Below are 19,103 nucleotides of genomic sequence, written 5' to 3'. Positions count from 1 at the left end.
TTGCAATAACGATCTCTTCTGTATCTATCGTACATATCTACCTACATATACAATGGTAAGGTACTACGCGATTCGCCCCTAAATTTAATTAATGACTTTACCATGGCATAGCTCACTTCGAATGCGAGTTTTAATTAAATTCGAATAATTACCGCGGCCAAAACCACGGTCGCGGTATCAGAAAGTACTTCAGCAGAAACGTTCTCGTACAGTAAAGCGTTGACTTTGCGTCAAAAATAATCAACACTGAAAATTGCGTTTATGCAATCAACAAAACTTTGAAATAAGCTAACAGATAGCTTAGATTGGTAAAACGTTCAATTGATTCAAAATTAAATATCCATTGTAAATATTATATTTTCATCCTATTAGATGATTTGTTTTCAAAATAAATATAGGAAATATTGGTTAACAATGCGAATTAATAAAAAAATATTTTTAATTGCTATGACGAGCAATATTTGTCTCTAAAGTTGTGCTTGTTTTTCTTTTCTTTCGCAGTAATGATATATTTGGCGAATAGAATGATCGAAGCTTTTTTTATTTTTATCGTTACATCTACAAATCCGATAATCATGCTTTTTAATATTCTCCTATGCTGAAAACTAATATTTTCATAAAAATACTCAAGAAATAACATGGAATCGAAATTGACTATTTTTTATTTTGTATTGCCCTTTACATGAAATTCCGGAAAATCTTCAGTTATTTAAAAGCAGCTTAAATAAAGGAGCTTTACTGCTAAAAAATCGCTTAATAAATGCATAGTACGTCAGTTTTCCGTTCTTTACATTACTACCGTTTTCATGACTCCGATAATAACTTTACTTTTTTGTTCGTAAATTCATCAAATGAAACTCTTTCTAAAATGATATCATTTTCTACATCAGCTTTATTGCAACTAATCCATTTTGAAGTAATCTGACCGTTAATCTTCAAAAGCACTCTTCGTTCAGTAACTTCAATTTTCCGGCTCTATCTGACAACACGTTGCCACTGCAAGCTTTGTGGTTTCTACACGAGAGATCAATTTTTCTTTTACGAAAGGGATTATGTATTTTTTTTTTATAAAAGAAGACTATTAATTATATTAATATTTTATTAAAGATATTTTACATTCATGCTTTGAATATATTAAAAATTCATTGTTTATAATAATTTATGTAAAATGAATTATTTATTCAATGTACGTATTACTAACTTAAAGTTACGTAAAGTTAACAATTCAATTTAAAATCTAATTATTAATTTGTTAAATAGATATATAGTAGAAGTTTATTACGTAATGATGCAATTCTAGAATAATTGTCCTAATTAGAAATGTTTACCTCTTGTTAAATCAGATTCCTTCTAATTATCTCTCTTATCTCATCAAACTTTCAAATATAGCGTATACAATATTGTTTTGCAAAATCTAATGTTATTTTAGATTTAATTCTATATTATTCAATAATATGAGTACTATTTAATAATATGAGAAACTTGCATTAAATCATAACTTGTGAACATGTAAATTTATCTTCGTTATGTTCGTAGAATTCTCTAAGGAATTAAACTCTTTCGCCAAATCAATCTTCGTCACTCGCTTGGAAGGAAATCAACGATTCCATGTAGCCAATTAATTTAAACGATGTCACTGATAGAAGCTATTTTACGTGAATTTAGTTTGAATATTTTTAATCTTTGTGGATTTATTCTGCATGGATATTTTACATGACTGTTCACTTTGAATATTTTTAGTCTTTGTGGATTTATTCTGTCTAGATATTTGATTATAGATAACTCTTAAAATTATTACATGGGATATCAATTTAACATTACAATAAAAGAAATTCTTTGAATTCTTCTGCTACGATGTAGCATTTTATATTAATCAGTTATTCTATTCATACGTATATTTATTTAAAAAATTTTGCGTTAATAATTCTTATGTACTTATAATTTGTTAATTTGTAAATTTGGGAGATAACAAAGTAAATTATTTATAATACAAATAATTTACTAAATAAATTTATTTATAATAATATAATCATTTAATAAATTTATTTGTTTTATGTGAAGCATTGAATTATGTATATAATATTTTATTTTGTTAATAATATTTTAGCAACATTTTTTGAAAGTTTATATCATAAGTAACTATACTAGCGTATAACTATGCAGCGGGTATTAACCTAGTCATATCTGGATTCTCTCTTCAACTACATATAATAATCATGCCTACTCTACTCAATAGTTGCATTGTTCTCTCGGATGCCAAATGCATGGATAGCCTTCATATTTTGGTGACGATGATTTCACCGTTAGGAGCAATCAACATGAATGGCTCTCTTGGTAATTGTTTTGTCTCTTCCTATGCTAAACATTTTTCTTTCATTTCTTTCATTTTTCTTATAACAATTGCCGCTTGCGTTTGCAAAATTGATTCATAAAATGTAAGAATATAGCTACAATATATATATATATATACAAAAAATATATACAAGTATACAAGTATAATTTATACAGTTTCTCTTTTAAAGAAAATATACATATTTTGACAAAAATTTCAAGTTTACGTTTTTCTTTTACAGTACATGAAGTCATCATATTTTAATATGTAATGATTGTAATAAATATTAATTATGCAGTTATTCAATTTTATATGCTTTGCTAATATAATTTATCGAAATTAACTGAAAATATATAAAAGAGAATTTATTCACGATAAATATTTTGTAAAGTTTTAAATATTTTGAGACGCGATTGTATGATTATTCTGATAATTAGCAATGATTCGTTATTTATTAACATTTGTGATAATGACTCATAAATGGATTAAGGCAATAAGCATTTATCGATCAGGCTTTCATATGAATATTGAACAGATATCCGAATGATAGAATGATAATGATTGTCGTTATATTATGCGATAATAGGGAATTCGTTTTTTTATTGGCTTTAAAAAATTGTATCTTTTTTATTTTATTTTATTTTATTTATTAAATTTTATATTATTATTATGTATTTAATTTTTGTTCTCTATTTAATTCTCTATTTAATTCTAATTTAATTCGTTTATTAATTTTCAATTAAGAATATGAAGTAATGATGTGATATACAATGACAAATATTAAAACCTATTTGATAATAGCTAATTTATCAAAAATTTATTTTTGAAAGGTAAACAAAGGATTTGGCATTTATTTATGTCTCTTCATATAGGAAATATTTCATGGAAATGACAATTCAGTTGGAGCATGTGGCTTTGGCGTTTGTTTATGCGGCATATAGCACACAGTGTTTACAGTCGGTCGTCGTGCCATCATTCGTACGGCAGTACTCGAAAGAGCAGACAGTATAACGCTAACCACTCTGTGTATTTCGCATTTCATCTCGAGACGCAATTGCGACATGGCATTATGAAATGCCAAAAGCATTCCCTATGAACAATTATGTTATTAACAGCACATGCGATTAATTATCAATTCCTGCAATTGATAATTTATAAGCGCAGAGACGACATCTACTGTTGAAAATGTACATTTTAATATCGGATTTAATTAACAAATATCAATCATTCATTAATCTTACATTTGTTTGAGATTCATCCTTTGGGTATAAATGAAATTATAATTCGTAACTTTTGGCTGTATTCTTTCATTGCAAAATTATATATAATCATGCGGGATGCGATCGTAATTAATCATGTTCTTCCAAATCGTATTATAACGGACAAATCTGAATGTTTAAATATTTTTTCAGGATTAAATATTATACAAGAGGATACAAAAATAAGAAATATTGCTTTTCAAATATGTTATGTATGGATAAAATGTAACATATTTCATAGTCACACATAGCATATATTTTAAATTAAATTTAGTAAAAAAATACGCAGATAATTATGTAATTATTAGTTATATTATTTGTATTTAATTTTTGATAGACTGTTCATACAAATTTATTAATAACTGTCTTATTTAAAACACAAAAATAACATATTATAAAATATTTTATTGCCTTTGTTGTAAATTATTGTAAATTATCTCAGAATTATATATGGGTTATATTAAAATAATTCAATAATATATGTCTTTCTCTTAATATATTTTTCTTAATGTATATTCAATAATTTAGATAATTTATATAGGAAATTAATAATAAGATATTTATTATAATTATAATAATAATAAGATATTAATGTATCATATTATTATTATTATTTATATTGCGAAAGCTACAGATAGAAACGTGTGTTTACGAATATATATAAAATTCATACCAATATTGCTTATTGTATGAAAAATCCATTTTTGCGTTATCTTGAAAATAGTCATCCTTTGCGAATAAATAATTTATATATATCAAAATAAGTATCTGTTTGTCGAAAAATATTTCATGCGATTTCTTTATGTAAAGTAAATTCGGAGTAACTTATATGGAAATTAAAACTTGTTATTTCTCTGGAACAAATCATTCAAATCTATTTCATTCGTTAAATATTTCCTATAATAAAATCGATTTGATCAATATGGTTTCAGCACAAGTAATCATGCCGCTCCGTGTATTATCGTATTATCTTTCGAAATGCGATTATATCTCACGATAATTACAAGAAGCAATTATTCATCGTATCTTAACTACTTTCGAGAGTAATGTGTCATGCGATCAATCTAATTAACTCCGTTTTCTTTTTGTATAAAATGAATGGATATAATAACTTCGGACTTGATAATTTAATTTTAGAATGAGAGGAAAAGAGGAGGAAGAGAAATAGAAAGAGGCCATCTAGGAAAGGCATCGGATGAAGAAATCTTGGTATAAATAATCGTAATTTGCATATTATTTATTAGATATTAATTATCGACTTGATTGCTTGTTTGATTTATTTAGATTTAAAAAATTATTTTGATTAAATTTTATTCAAGTAATCATTAAATTTAATTTATGATAATAGAGTTTATCAAAATCAATTTGGAATGCAATTTGGAATGCAAGAAATATTTAGATTAAATGCATTGAAACATTTTAAATATTTCGTAACGAGAACGACTATAATATACAGTTCAATCCGTTCGCGTTAACATTCAAACGAGAAAGCACCGCGGCAATCACGATCGTTCCTCGCGAGATTGCAGCTAACTTCACGCCGTAAACGATTCGCGTCATGGCGGCAGCTACTTGACGCTACTAGTTATGCAAAGAAAGTATCGGAGTGATACGGTATTTACGGAATTATCGCTCATTGTAGAGAACGGAACATGTGGTATGTATATTTACTACTTCGTTACGCGTATTGTAGATGTTTCTGGGTAAACGTTATCAGCTAGTATGCGGCCTTGACGTTTGTTTATTTCTCGTACGGCGCGGCGTACGGCTGTTTACGCGGGGTAGCCGCGCAGTCATTCGTACGGCGACACTCGGGCTACGTCCTACTTGCTGTTCACAGCGTTTTTGGAATTATTTCATCCTTGTTATCAAATATTAAACAAAGATAAATGATGCTCATAAGCGCCAAATGGAACGCATCCTCGGACAGTAGGTAATGACGCCGGCGCGAATCTCTTCGTGTATTTGGTGTTACTTTTCAAGAAGTGATTGGAACAATTATGAGCAACTACTAGACACGAGCATTCTCTACGAATAATTGTGCAATTAGCAACACGCGCGAGCAATCAACTTCCATGATTGATGTGATTCATAAGTGTATTGAGGCAACATGCTCTTTTTTTCGTAGTTTAAGTTTAATTAGTAAGCGTTTCAGATATTTATTACAATTTCTTTTTTTTTCTTTCTTTCTTTCTCTCTCTCTCTCTCTCTCTCTCTCTTTCTCGTCTTTTGTTCTCTCGTTTCTCTACTCTCTTTTTGCTTGTGTTGATATTCGTTCCGTTAATTCGCGAGATATCATGAAGGCAAGATATAATAGACTACATTCAGCTAAAGACTACATTTCAGAAAAAGCAGCTTTGCAACTGTTATAAAATTCTTTAATATGATTGGTTTTGCCTTTAATTCACTGAATTGAAGTATATAATATAAATCTATTATTAAAAAATTTTACAATAGCAAAGCTGCTTTTTCTGCTGAATGCAATCATTATGTTTTATGACTATTGTATTTTTTCTTCGCGTTATTTTTCTACCTCAAAATAACGTTTAATTATTGAGAATATATACAAATAATTTGAATACCATGAAATTCTAATTAATCGTTTTATGAATATAGTTATGTTATAAGAAAAAATTTATGTATAAAAAATCTATATATAAAAAAAATTTAGATGAAGTATGTGTAAGGAAAACCTAGATGAAATTGTCAGGAACGGATTTGTCAGGCAAAATATAAAATTGTTTAATTAGTATCCTTTTATGCAATTAAAATTCTATACAATTAGTGCAGTACATACAAATATTCTTGTTTAATAATTTCTCATACATCTTTCATAACGATATGATTGACGCATATGTCTTAAGCAGCTCCTAGAATCAATCTATATCATTTTTAAATATATTATTGATGCCCTTTTTAAATAATTTAAAAGTATTACAGATGCTCATCTGGAAGCTCAATATAGTCTTCTAGATGATCATAAATGATCAATAATATTGTGCAATAATCTAGAGACCGCTTAACATGAATAATGTTGTTTATTGACAATTGTAACGATTATAGACATTTGTTTCCTTTCTACCGATTTTTGATGAAATGGAGAGAATTAAAATATAATAGATACGACAAGAAATAACAAAAGATCCAATTTAATTAAAAAAGCGTAATTAAATAGAATGCCAATATCGAAAGTCTACAAGATACATAAAATAATATATGTAATAATTCTCTAAATTCTTTAGAATAGAATCTCACTCTAGAGTGAAAACTGAGCGAGTCTTAAAAAATAGAGCTTAATTTTCAATATTTTGTAAGATTGAGATATCGTTTTTCAGAGCGAGAGTACACTGTAAAAGTTTTAGAAAGTATATTTATTTTATTTATAATGAGAGAAGGATTATATTACGTTCGATCAAACATAATTGAAAACTAAATTTTGTCAGATTAAGTCTTAATCATTCTCGGATTAAAATCTTAAATGATCACTAGACCGTTCCCTGATTTCTGGATTAGTCTATCTAATATCTGGATGTCTTCATCTAATAAGTCATCATAAATCACATGTCGTAATTAATCGCGATTACATCAGAGACACGAGTAGATATGAACATTTTTAATAGACTTACATATATTTTATCATTTATTTTCCAAAGTATTGAAAAATACTTAAAAATGGATAGAAAATTAAATTTATTTTTACAAAAATAAATATAGTTAAGAACAATATAATATTATTTTTAATTATAAATTAAATTAAATTGTAAATTATAAATTATAAATTAAATTAAATTATATGATTTATTTATAACAGCACATATAGTATTCTTGTAAGCTTTTTCATTTTACAAGAAGGAAAGCTCTTTCATTTTATCAGCCCTGATTAACTGTTTTGATTAATATAAGCATATTTAGATAATTTGAATATTATTGAAATAATTATTGTGCATTTTGTACTTATTTAGATAATAAGAATTGGATTATGATTGTATGATATAAGAATTCTTGTTTATAATTTTATGATGGATCTATGGATAATAATTAACCATATCTAAATCTAAATATTTCTTACGTCTAAAAGTTTCCACTGATTTAAATATCATTTTGCCTATCAATTTAAGTATTGAATTGTTCGGAAAGTTCGTGCCGATTTTGAAGGAAAATTGAAACGCAGAAGATTTAAATTTTTAATTTCATTTATTAAATTTAAATCTTTTGCAGCACGAACTTTCCGGACAACCCAATATAAATGACTATTATTTTCGGATTGAAAATGCAGAATGATATTTTTTATAATTATTTTTTTTCAGATTCTTCATCTGAACCATCATCGCCGATTTAATTGAACAAATGAATCGCAGCTGATTTGTCGCGTCGCACATTTGTTTTCGGGAGTGCCGTTTAAATTATCGGACTAGTAGATATTTTTTTTAAAGCTTATTTGATTAAATCCACGTTCGAAGCGGAGGAAGCACATCTTCGATATCTTGATAATATCTATAGAATCGAATTGAGGCATTGCTGGATGGCCACAGTCATTACAACAATATTCTCACACCAAGTGCTTCGGGCACGAGGTGATGCTAGCCGCGTAATGTCATGCACTTTGCAATAGTGCAATGTTACGCGGTTTAGCAATTATTGTTGCTATTGGCTAATTGAGAACACGTTATCTGTCGGCAAACGGTTCAATTCTAAGCGATACGAGTCCGACCAATTGACTTGGGTTCGTCGTCTCTGAATTGCCCATTTCTCTTCTTGTTTACCTACGTCAACCAACACTCTCAAAGCGTATTGAATCGCGTTTAATCTGACTTGGTCAGAGCCTAGTTGTCGGTTTACCTCGTGACGAGGAGTTGGATCCCATTTCTTGGATTGCCTAGATTGTTAGACATCGGCAATGAGACTTTCTCTTAGAGACTCTCGTCACGTCTACCCTGGTTCATCGATATCGCTTGTGGTACATCACTTGCGTTTCATCACTGTAGCTAGGATGTATACTTGAATTAATTTTAAACATGATTTGTGAATAGAGGTGACGAACTCAATATATAATCGATTCTATTTTCTTCCACGTGGGTCTTAACCTTTGTTTGATAATTATTGTCTGTCCCACTCGTCGACTCGAGGATCTGATTCCATCGATCGAACTGGAAATTCTAACATTTTATAAACTTGAAATGTCATAGTCTCATCATGCGAAAGACTTTTATTAATAATTAATCGGCGTGCGATTGCAATGAACGTATTGTACACGAGTGTGTTTCATGAGTGTCCTGTGCGAGAGGAGAAAGAAACAACCCAATTTTGAGAGAAGGAGGAGGTCTGAAAGAGGCATCGGCGGAGCAACCTTGAGGTGAATACAATTTCTTACTTACTTATAATTAATTGTTTACTTCAATTTGTTTTATCTCGATTTACAAATTGTTTTATCTTGATTTAGAATTTATTTTATCTTGATTTTCAAATAATGATTAGAAAACAAGTTAGAATTTCAAGTTTTATAAAAGTATGTTTTTATAGAGATCTTTTTTTAAGTATGTGATTAGCATCTAATTGAAACATCTAATTGAAAAATAAATGAAAAGTTTAATGCATAAAAAAGTTTAATGATGGAATATTAGTTTTTTTTTAACGTTGTTTTATATGTTTATGTTACAGCATCATCGCTACGCTGGCTGATAACTCCGCCCGTTGCGCATCAGTCGGTGAGTGAAAAGCAAATTTTTTCATTAAGGTTATGGATCTATGATAATCTGAGATATATATTTAAATATATCCAGATACATAAATTATCAAATTATAATAAAATTAGTACAGATTAATATTACATCTTATAGAGAGATCCATTGCCTTAAAATGAATATCTTAAATTAGTTTGAGATGAATATTTAATTTTGGAATCTTTTATTATTTTGTCACAATTATTTACTATGCTTGATGATATATTCGCACATATGCACAGAGCTTATAAAATAGAGTTTATCGAGTTGCGTCAAACTATATTGATGTTTATTACGTTTTGCACTCCTTTGGTATTTAAACTTATAAATATAGGAAGATAAAATTAAATAATAGAAATAAGAAATAGTTTTCAAATGTATAAATTTATTCAGTTTTTATTAATAGAATTTTGTTATCAATATAAATTAATGATTTATTTCTTTATTTTTTTTTATCTCTTCTCCGAATAATAAAATCTTAGATTCTTATAAATAATAAAAATAAAAATAAAAAACAAGATATTTATATCTTGTATTGAAGAATTATCTTACAATTTGATAAAAAATTGTGGAAGAAGTTTTGAAACTGGTGTTATTATTCTTTTTTCAATTTTTTAATTCCAAGATTAAATATTATATGTACAAATTAGAAAGCATTATATGTATCCACAAAGATTTTTTTAGTGTATATGTATATAGGTATATATGTGTGAGAGAAATTTATTATCTCTTTTCTGGATCTCGTGTCATTTATTATCCTATTTTTTTATTTGTGAGTTGCTTTTGGTGAGATTGGGTGGACATTACATTACATTGCGTGGATTATGAACAGCGTTATATGTGAAATCATATTCAAGTAACAATAATAACGGTTTAGAATCTTTAATTCAATTTACAATTTTTATTATTTTTAAATATTCACTTTTCGTTCATATCAAAAAATTTAATCCTTGATATTTGTGAGATATATTTTTGGTACTTGTAATCGAGTTTGTTCTTTTTTTCAAGCTTAAATGTAGTATTGATTGTAATAGAAATTATTCGTGTAAAAAAAAAACGCAAAGTAGTTGATTAAAATTCTCGTTCATTCTAATATGATTCATGCACTTAATATTTTCGGTTAACTGACAATAAGACAATTTGTACGAATTAATATTCTTATTTATATTATAATTAATTATTTATTGCGAAGCATTGTGATATGATCGACGCATATGTATAACGATCGAGCATACATGAAAAAATCGATTTTGAACTAAAAATTAGTTAAATATCCAAAAATAATTTGTTGGATCATCAAAATAGTTACGTAGTAATCAAGCATGATGAGTAATGCAAAACGAGTTGAGTCTAATAAACAGTTCAAGCGTTCTATATAATTTAATATTATTTTGATGGTCTAAAATAAAATTATTTTTAGATGTGTTCTGTATCTAAATACTGTAGCTAAATATTTAGATATTTTATCAAAACCTGCTTTTTTGAACATATTATCTGCCGACAATGGTAAAACAGATCGACAATAATAGATCGACAATGATAATCTGTGATAGAAAAAATTTAACAGATAAACGGAGTTCTTCTCCTTTATCTCTGGCTGAAAAGCTAGAATGTGCGGTCAGGATCAACAAAAGATAGATTCAATATTGAAAGAATCTTTGTACAGCAGTATAAATAAAGTCTATATATTCAATAAATAGCCAATATTATCTAATATATATAAAACACAAAGATTACATAAGTAATTTTGTTATACATGCATTGGCATGTAATTAAAGACGATATAATATGCTAACGACTTATATACCTATTGTATTTATATACTTCTCAAATTAATATTCTAATTTACGTAATATAATATATAATATATAATATAATATATTACATAATATAATACATCCTTTACATTTTGGATGATCACGCAAATTATTGATTCCGTTAAATCAGCACTTTAAAACGTCTTGTCAGTCCCATCATATATTTGCGTATGTATGTATCCATATTATAATTGATATATTGGATACAGATAATAAGCATATTATGATTTGAATAGATGGATGTATATACTATCTTCGGGTATACACATATTATATTTCGAGTAGGTAGGGCAACTATCATTTTTCTCGGGTGGAAGGTTGTCATAAGTTTCTGCTACCTTTTCAAGTTTGGAAAGATAATAGAAAATTTATACAATATTTTTATCTTAAATTTATTTTAAAAAGTAGATACAAGGCCGAAAATTGTAAATTAAAATTATTTATATAATAAACGTAACAAAAATTAAATCAATAATATTGTAATATTGTTATAAAATAATTTGTAACATTGTTAAATCTATAATGTCAATTTAACTTAATTTAACTTACCATTGTTACTACTCAATGTATCGTTATTTTATACATATTATTTTATAAAACAATATAATTAAATTTACACAATATACTATCAAATTTAACCATTATTTTAATATAAAATAACGACATATTGAGCAGCAATGCAGTGACGACTTAAAATAGATTAAATTACATTATAGATTTAACAGTGTATATTCAAATTACGTAATAAAAGTTACTATAAGGATGAATTAATTAACATAAATGATACGAAAGAAGATGATGGGATTTGATGAATACAGCGTATTTAATGAATGCTTGTTCTTAATTTTTTAAATTTTAATTTTAGTTTTAATTTTTAATTTTAAAAAGTTGTTAATAAATTAGGGAAGTTCTTAATCAAATCATTTTATGTGTGTTTAAAAACTTATTTCGTACTTTTGATATATGATAAAAAAATTTTTTTTTTGATAAGAATGTGAGATTTGGATGTAAAATCAATGATCAAATATTAGTTCTTCATTTTTTTAAACATATCAATCTTGTTTTATTATTGAATCAAAATATTTGACGAAGTTATTGTAAAATTCGATTCACTTGGAATCATCAATTGTAAAATTCACAAAGTAGGATATATTATTGTGTTTCCAATTTAAACATATTAGATATGGGAAAAAGTTCGTGGCATTTTTCCCGTTACATCTAACGGGAAAAACGCCACGAACTTTTTCCCACATCTAATATTTATGAATTTCACGAATTTCAATATTATATTCAATATTTGACGAATGATATTGATTTGCATTTTATATAAACATTTATTAAATGCTATGACGAACTATCACTATATTCTTTCCACATTCTTGTCAATGAAAAGGTCTTACTGTCTTTCGTTAGGTGGACTAGCAAATGTGTGGTTCCACCAACGTACCAACGAGAAATCGTAATGTTCTTCATAGAGAATTATTTCTCGTTTTCCGTGAGATCCATCCGTGACGTCCAGTTCTCGTTGAAAGTTAGAAATTACTATTGCATGGCAAAAATTAAACCTGAATTTTCTCAGAAGTTCCCGGCAGTAATAGTTTTAGCAGTGAGTCAACGATGATCATCATACATTTTCTAAAGACAAGTTATACAAAGATAGTCCAATGTTATATTCCGAGAGAAGATTCTTTCCTCTTTAAATGTTCTCGTATAAATATTAATTTTAGCATTTATGTTATTTTAGTAACAAAAAGATGATACAATATAAGGTATTAATATAAGGAGAATTCATAGAGGAATTTGAATAATAAAACGAGCAAATTTAAATTTAAATTAATTGACAGGAAATGTAATTACAAATAAGTAATATGTTGTTTTTTAATTTTTGGTTTTTTTAAGAAACCATTTTCAGGAGATCCGCTATCGAGAGGACATCAAAAGGATATCAAAAAGACATCAAGATTAGCTCTTAAATAATTTAATTATTCTGTAGAAAAATATATGCGCAAACTGTATTATTTAACAATTAAAATTTTATTAATTTACAATTTTGTGAAAAAGATTCCTACTTTTCCTTTTAATAACTGCGTGAATGTAATTAATTAAAAATGTGCAGATACATAAAGAATTCGGGACAAGTCGAATAGGTACTCCGATATTAGTAGAATAGACAATTCAACTTATTGTTATGTTATTTGATATGTAAATAATTTTACTTGAATGTTTTTCTAAATGTAAATTCTAAATAAAAATTTTATAAGTTTTTTGTTGCTAAGTATATTTTAAGTAATACATACATTGTAATTTTTAAATTCTACTGTTTTTGGATTCGACTTATTCCGAATAGACCTAAGAATATCTCTTGTATTTGCATATAATTAATTATAATAAAGGCGCATGTATTTTACAATATTATAATTAAATATATTTATTTGTAGCTATTTCTTTTTAAAAATTGTTCTGATCATGTAATAAGAGGAATATATTCCTTAATAGATAGTGGGAGAACATTTTTTTTGCACAAATTTTAATATTGTGTCTTAAAGGATACTTAATAATTGAATACCGATTAAAATTATCGGAAATATTCAGAAATTGGATAATATGTGTATTATGTAAAAATTTAAAAAAAAGATGATTGTTATTGACTTGCTGCCGTAATCATGCATCGGAAACAATCTGGAAAATTCAGGATTTGTTCTCTCCTGCAGCGAGGTCTCTAATACTCAACGGGTCGTTTAACTTTCCTTCGTGAATCGATTTCACAGAACCCGACGTAGAAGCAAGGCACATTAAAGTCGCTCTTCACTTTGTGGACATGGATTTTTCATTGTGTTATTAACATACTACTCGACGGAGGGACTTTGATCTGGTCAAATCGTTGAATCAATTAACTTCTTTTGAACGCGTGGTAATTTTAGTATTTTTTGTAGTTTTGTTAAAATTTAGAAGAATTAGGTAGTAAATATTATCAAAATTAATGAATGCAGCATATAATTAATAATAATTTGTCGATTATAAATATAATAAAAAAGATTAATTTTCTTTTATTACGTTTCGATCGTTTTCATGTTACTAATTTACATGTTACAATTTTATGTTACTAATTTTTATTTTTTAAATATATAGTATAATTAATTAAATATATAGTATAATTAAATATATAGTATAATTTTTATATTTGAAGTATATTATATTTAAGAAAAAATGAAGAAAATCGCTTTAGAAATTGATTTATTTTCGCCAAATGGAAACTTTTGTCTTAAATGGCCTGGTTTAGAAAAATTTGATTTAGCTAATACAATTAATTGCAATAAAAATGTAAAAATGGGACATCGTATACAAAAATAAAAGTATTATTATTATTATATAAAAATATAAAATTATTAATGTCTTTTTTACTGATATAATGACTATAATAAGAAATATACTAAAGATTTTCATTAACAAAGAAAATATAATTATTCTGCTGACAACTATTCCAACATGTCCATATTTAATCAGTTTTTAATTTAACTAATATTAATATTAATTTTATTATTTATTTAAACAAATTTTATTTTGATTTATTAAAGTTACAATTTTATTTTTCTTGAAAAATTTTTGGCATGAATATAGTAAATAGTAAATAATAAAGTTAGTTAATATTTAACGCATAATTGCGAACTCGATTGCGAATATATCACTGAAAAGCTGAGGAAATATACAAAAATTATAGTTGACTTATCGATACCATGATACAAGATATATTTCAGTTTAAAGAGAGAGATTTATTAATATTATGATTATTCTTGTCATTTTCATTCATTATTAGATTGAAATTTTAAATACACAATTGTATGATATAGCTAATAATTATTTCATTTGATACGCTACTAAATTGCATATCAAACAAGCGGTCTGCTCAGTTAAGATATTAATAAACTTTATTAAATTTAGTGGCGTTAAATTTCCATTAATCGCTATTATTATTAACGAAATGTTATCGAAAAATGTTTTTTAGATGAAATGTAAATAGAATAATTGAAAAAATTAAATAATTAACAAAACCGAAATTTTGCATTTGCGCATTATACCGAATTTATTTCAATATAAAATTACCGTAAACTTATTTAGTTTATTAATATCATAACAATTTATAAATATTGTAAAATAATGGAGAGCGGAAACAATTATGATAAACAATAATTTTGACAAAGTACTTAGCGTGTATTATTTTTTAATTACGTGTTATATAATTCCATGAACAACATAAATTACAGTGTAATTAAGAAAGATATTTTAATTATTGAAATTAACAAAAACTTGCGTGTTAGATTAAATGAATGAGTATTTTATTTTTTTTCGTTTAATTAAGTGTAAAGGAAATATAAACCATGATAAAGATATACTAAAACTTGTAAGATCTACTTTACTCGCGACTTAGATACACAAAATGGAAGAGGCTAATATATTCGCAATGAATTAATGTAGATGACACTAATAAAATATTTATTAATTAATATTAATTATATATTATATAATATTTATTAATTATTAATATGACACTAATAAAATTAAGCAGATCTTGATTGTCTTGATCAGTTAATCACAATAAGTTGTTCTGAACATTCCGACAATTTCTATAAACATTGAGCCATATTATAAATATTAACATACCGTAATTTTATACTATTAACGTCCATTATTAGCAACTCCATAATACATGCGATAAACGTTAGAAGCAATCCATTTCGCTGTTATTTCATCTAATGGATAAAATTTTAACGATATATGTACTTAATTTATAATTCATTTTCGTAATTGTTTATTCAACTGTTTGATTTCACTGTTCTCTTTGTATGCACGTATTTTTTTTTATAATATAGAATAATATAGAAATTTCGATTAAGGATATTTTGACTGTACTTACAGTAACTAAAAATATCAACTAAAAATATCAGCTAAAAAATCAAGTCAAAAAAGAAAAAATCAGCCAATCTCAATCAAAATTTTATAAAAAGATACACCTTGAAAATAACATTGAGCCATATTATAAATATTAACATACCGTAATTTTATACTATTAACGTCCATTATTAGCAACTCCATAATACATACGATAAACGTTAAAATAACTTTGAAAAATAAAATAACGAATTATTTAGCTTTTAATGGCTTATTACATTTTGCTATAATTTTAGATAGATAATTTTTAAATGTGGATTCAAATAAGTGGATTCGAGTAAGTGGAACAGAACTTTTATACGAATATTTATGAAAGTTTTATTAGTATATAAAGTATATAAGTTTTATTAGTGTATATTTATTAGTATATAACAAAATTGATTTAATTTATAATGCCTTCCTCATCAAATTAGGTATTACATACAAATTGCTGTTTCACATAAGAATTAAGCAAACAAAAAATTAATTAACTGTCAGATGTAATAATAGAACAACAATTTATGAAATTTTTATAATTGTTGTAATGTTCTGAATTATGACATATACGTTCTTAAATATTGAATTACGTATGTCCTAATATTGCACTATAATTTTGATTAGATAATATTTATGAATGATCATTTTAGAAACTTCGCATGATAAGTTAAAAGCATTTAACAAAGAAGCAGTGGATAATTTATTGCTTGATAGTTATGATTTCTAATGTTCTTTGAAACAGCTTTTATATATATCATTTATCTTAATTATTATGATAAACGAGTTAATTAAATTTTCAATTTGGAGAAGTTGGAAATATCTTCTCATATTCGCTATTCATATCCCTTTTCACTTAATTATTAACGTTGCTATGATTTCCGCTCGTTTGGTAAGACTTCTCTGGAAGTTGATGATGCAGTCCCGTCTGCAGTTTCGTTTATAGTGCAGCTATTATCTTTCGTTATCGCTGCTCATTGATCCAATGCGGCGAACTTAGTAAACTTCGGGTAGCTGTCTACACCCACGTCGATCAGGCAAATCGGTAGAGTGCTAGTATTCAGAGGAGTGACTTCGTCTCTCCACCCATTTCCGGTGGTAGGTCGGAGTCAGTTCTGGCTAGTGAGGGTGATATGGCGCCTCCTCTTGGTAACGCAGTCGTGCACTTGATTGAATTTGTTTGCTCAACATCTCTCTTAGCGTACATTCCATTCCATGGATAGAATGCGTAAAGCTGACTATTAAAATAGACGATGTTGATTTCGTGGTAACAATAAATGCACGTCCGATTACTTGCACGTTATCGATTTATTTTGATGGATTTTCTATAAAGTAAACTGCGCGATCTTTAAACTTAAATCTCTTGCGCGCGTGCGCGCACGCACACAGAGAACGCTTTTGTTAAAGTATTTAAAAATTTACAAATCTAAAAGTAATTTTGTAGGATATTTAAACTGATTGTTAAATTGTACATACTTGAGCGTCCTTTACAATTATTTTAATATATTATAATTAGTTCAGCAAAATTATTTTCAGATTTGTATCTTCTAGTTAAATTTTCTAACACAATTTTTAGCAAAAATTGTTTTCTCGTAATGTATTATATTATTTATTTATTACATATTTTGTATAAGAAACAAGAATATTTTGATCATGGCTTTTATATTAAAAATAAATATATTTAATCAGTTTTATCATTAAATATATTTTGAAAATACTTTCACTTCTATACTATTTAGAATAATCTTGTAATACTTTTGCAATTATAGAAATAGTGAGATATAGAGTACATCTGAATTTTCCTGTAATGCGATTAATTGTACAAGAAATATAATAAAACGTACGCATATTTTAAATGTTATTTATCAACTTCACTGTACTTCCTCCGCTCACTGAAGCCATTCATGCCACTCAGAATATTACGCGCATAAGAACAAAAGCTCTTCAACTCGAACCTTTCTTCATTTGTAGCTTTCCATGAGACAGTGAGAAATCTCGGTAGCGTTTGTAACGAGTAATATTTACAGATTCATCTCTTCACGGAAAAGTAATTCGTACTGAAACATGAACATAAATAACAAGTAATCCTTTAACTCAATTAGTAGCTGAAAGAATTTAGCAATTCTTTTATTTCTGAAATAAATTAGGTTTTTTTTTTATTAAAGTAATATAATATTGTATGTTTATTTTTTTGTATTAAAACTAACTAAGAAAAAAAACAAAAAAGTAGTGTGCATTAAGAAAATGTATTAATATTAATAAGATTGTTTTTGCTTACGTAAATAACTATTTTTTTTTTTTGAAGAGTTATTAAGCAATTATTTGCTATGTTGCTAGTAAATATTTTATCTTTCTCAGTTCTATTTATTTTTCTAATTATTCTGTAGTGTACTGGTATTCTTACTACAAAATAGCTTTAATGAAAATGTGCTTCTTTGCTGATAAAATATATGTTAAAATATATTTGTTTCGAAATTAAATCAGTATTAAATCCAAGAGTAGCCAAATAGACAACAATAAATAATATAGAAGGTCTATTAAAATTTCACTAAATAAAAGTTTTTATTAAAAATTTATTAAAATATTTTTACTCCGATAATTTAAATGTTTTTCGTAAATTAAAAACTGGATTTTTATTTGTATAAAAATTTTTATTTTTAAATATTAAGTCAACGATTTATATTTATTTTTAAATAAACGTAAAGTGAGCAGATTGTCCAATTATTAATTCGTAAACTTGAAAGTTAAGAAGTTAAAAGTAAATGAAATATTTTCTACTATCCGTTACTGCTCGGAGCGAGTTTGAGATGCATTTATCAACGTTCAGTTACCGGAGATGAAGTTCAGCGAAGACTTCCTCTTTCACGTTTGGTCAGTCATATGCTTTTAGCCGCCGAATAATCGCAATTGACTTTGATTTGAAGTGCGATGATTTAGAGTTGATGTCCATTCTTGATGGAAAAAGATATTGGCTAAATAAGACGTTAACTCGATTGTTAGAAAGAGAGAGAGAGAGAGAGAGAGAGAGAGAGAGAGAGAGAGAGAGAGAGAGAGA

At 26.7% G+C, this 19,103-nt stretch overlaps 1 protein-coding gene across 1 annotated transcript in view; it reads right to left on the bottom strand.

The window, feature by feature from the left end:
• The window catches only part of LOC105626152 (glutamate receptor ionotropic, kainate 2-like), a 152,043-nt gene that overhangs the window by 58,488 nt on the left and 74,452 nt on the right, over nucleotides 1-19,103 (bottom strand). The window lies entirely within an intron of this gene.

This window comes from Atta cephalotes, assembly GCF_000143395.1.
Source record: "Atta cephalotes unplaced genomic scaffold scaffold00004, whole genome shotgun sequence".
NCBI lineage: Eukaryota > Metazoa > Arthropoda > Insecta > Hymenoptera > Formicidae > Atta > Atta cephalotes.
Note: the sequence above shows the minus strand (reverse complement) of the source record. Positions and strands in the feature narration are given on the sequence as shown.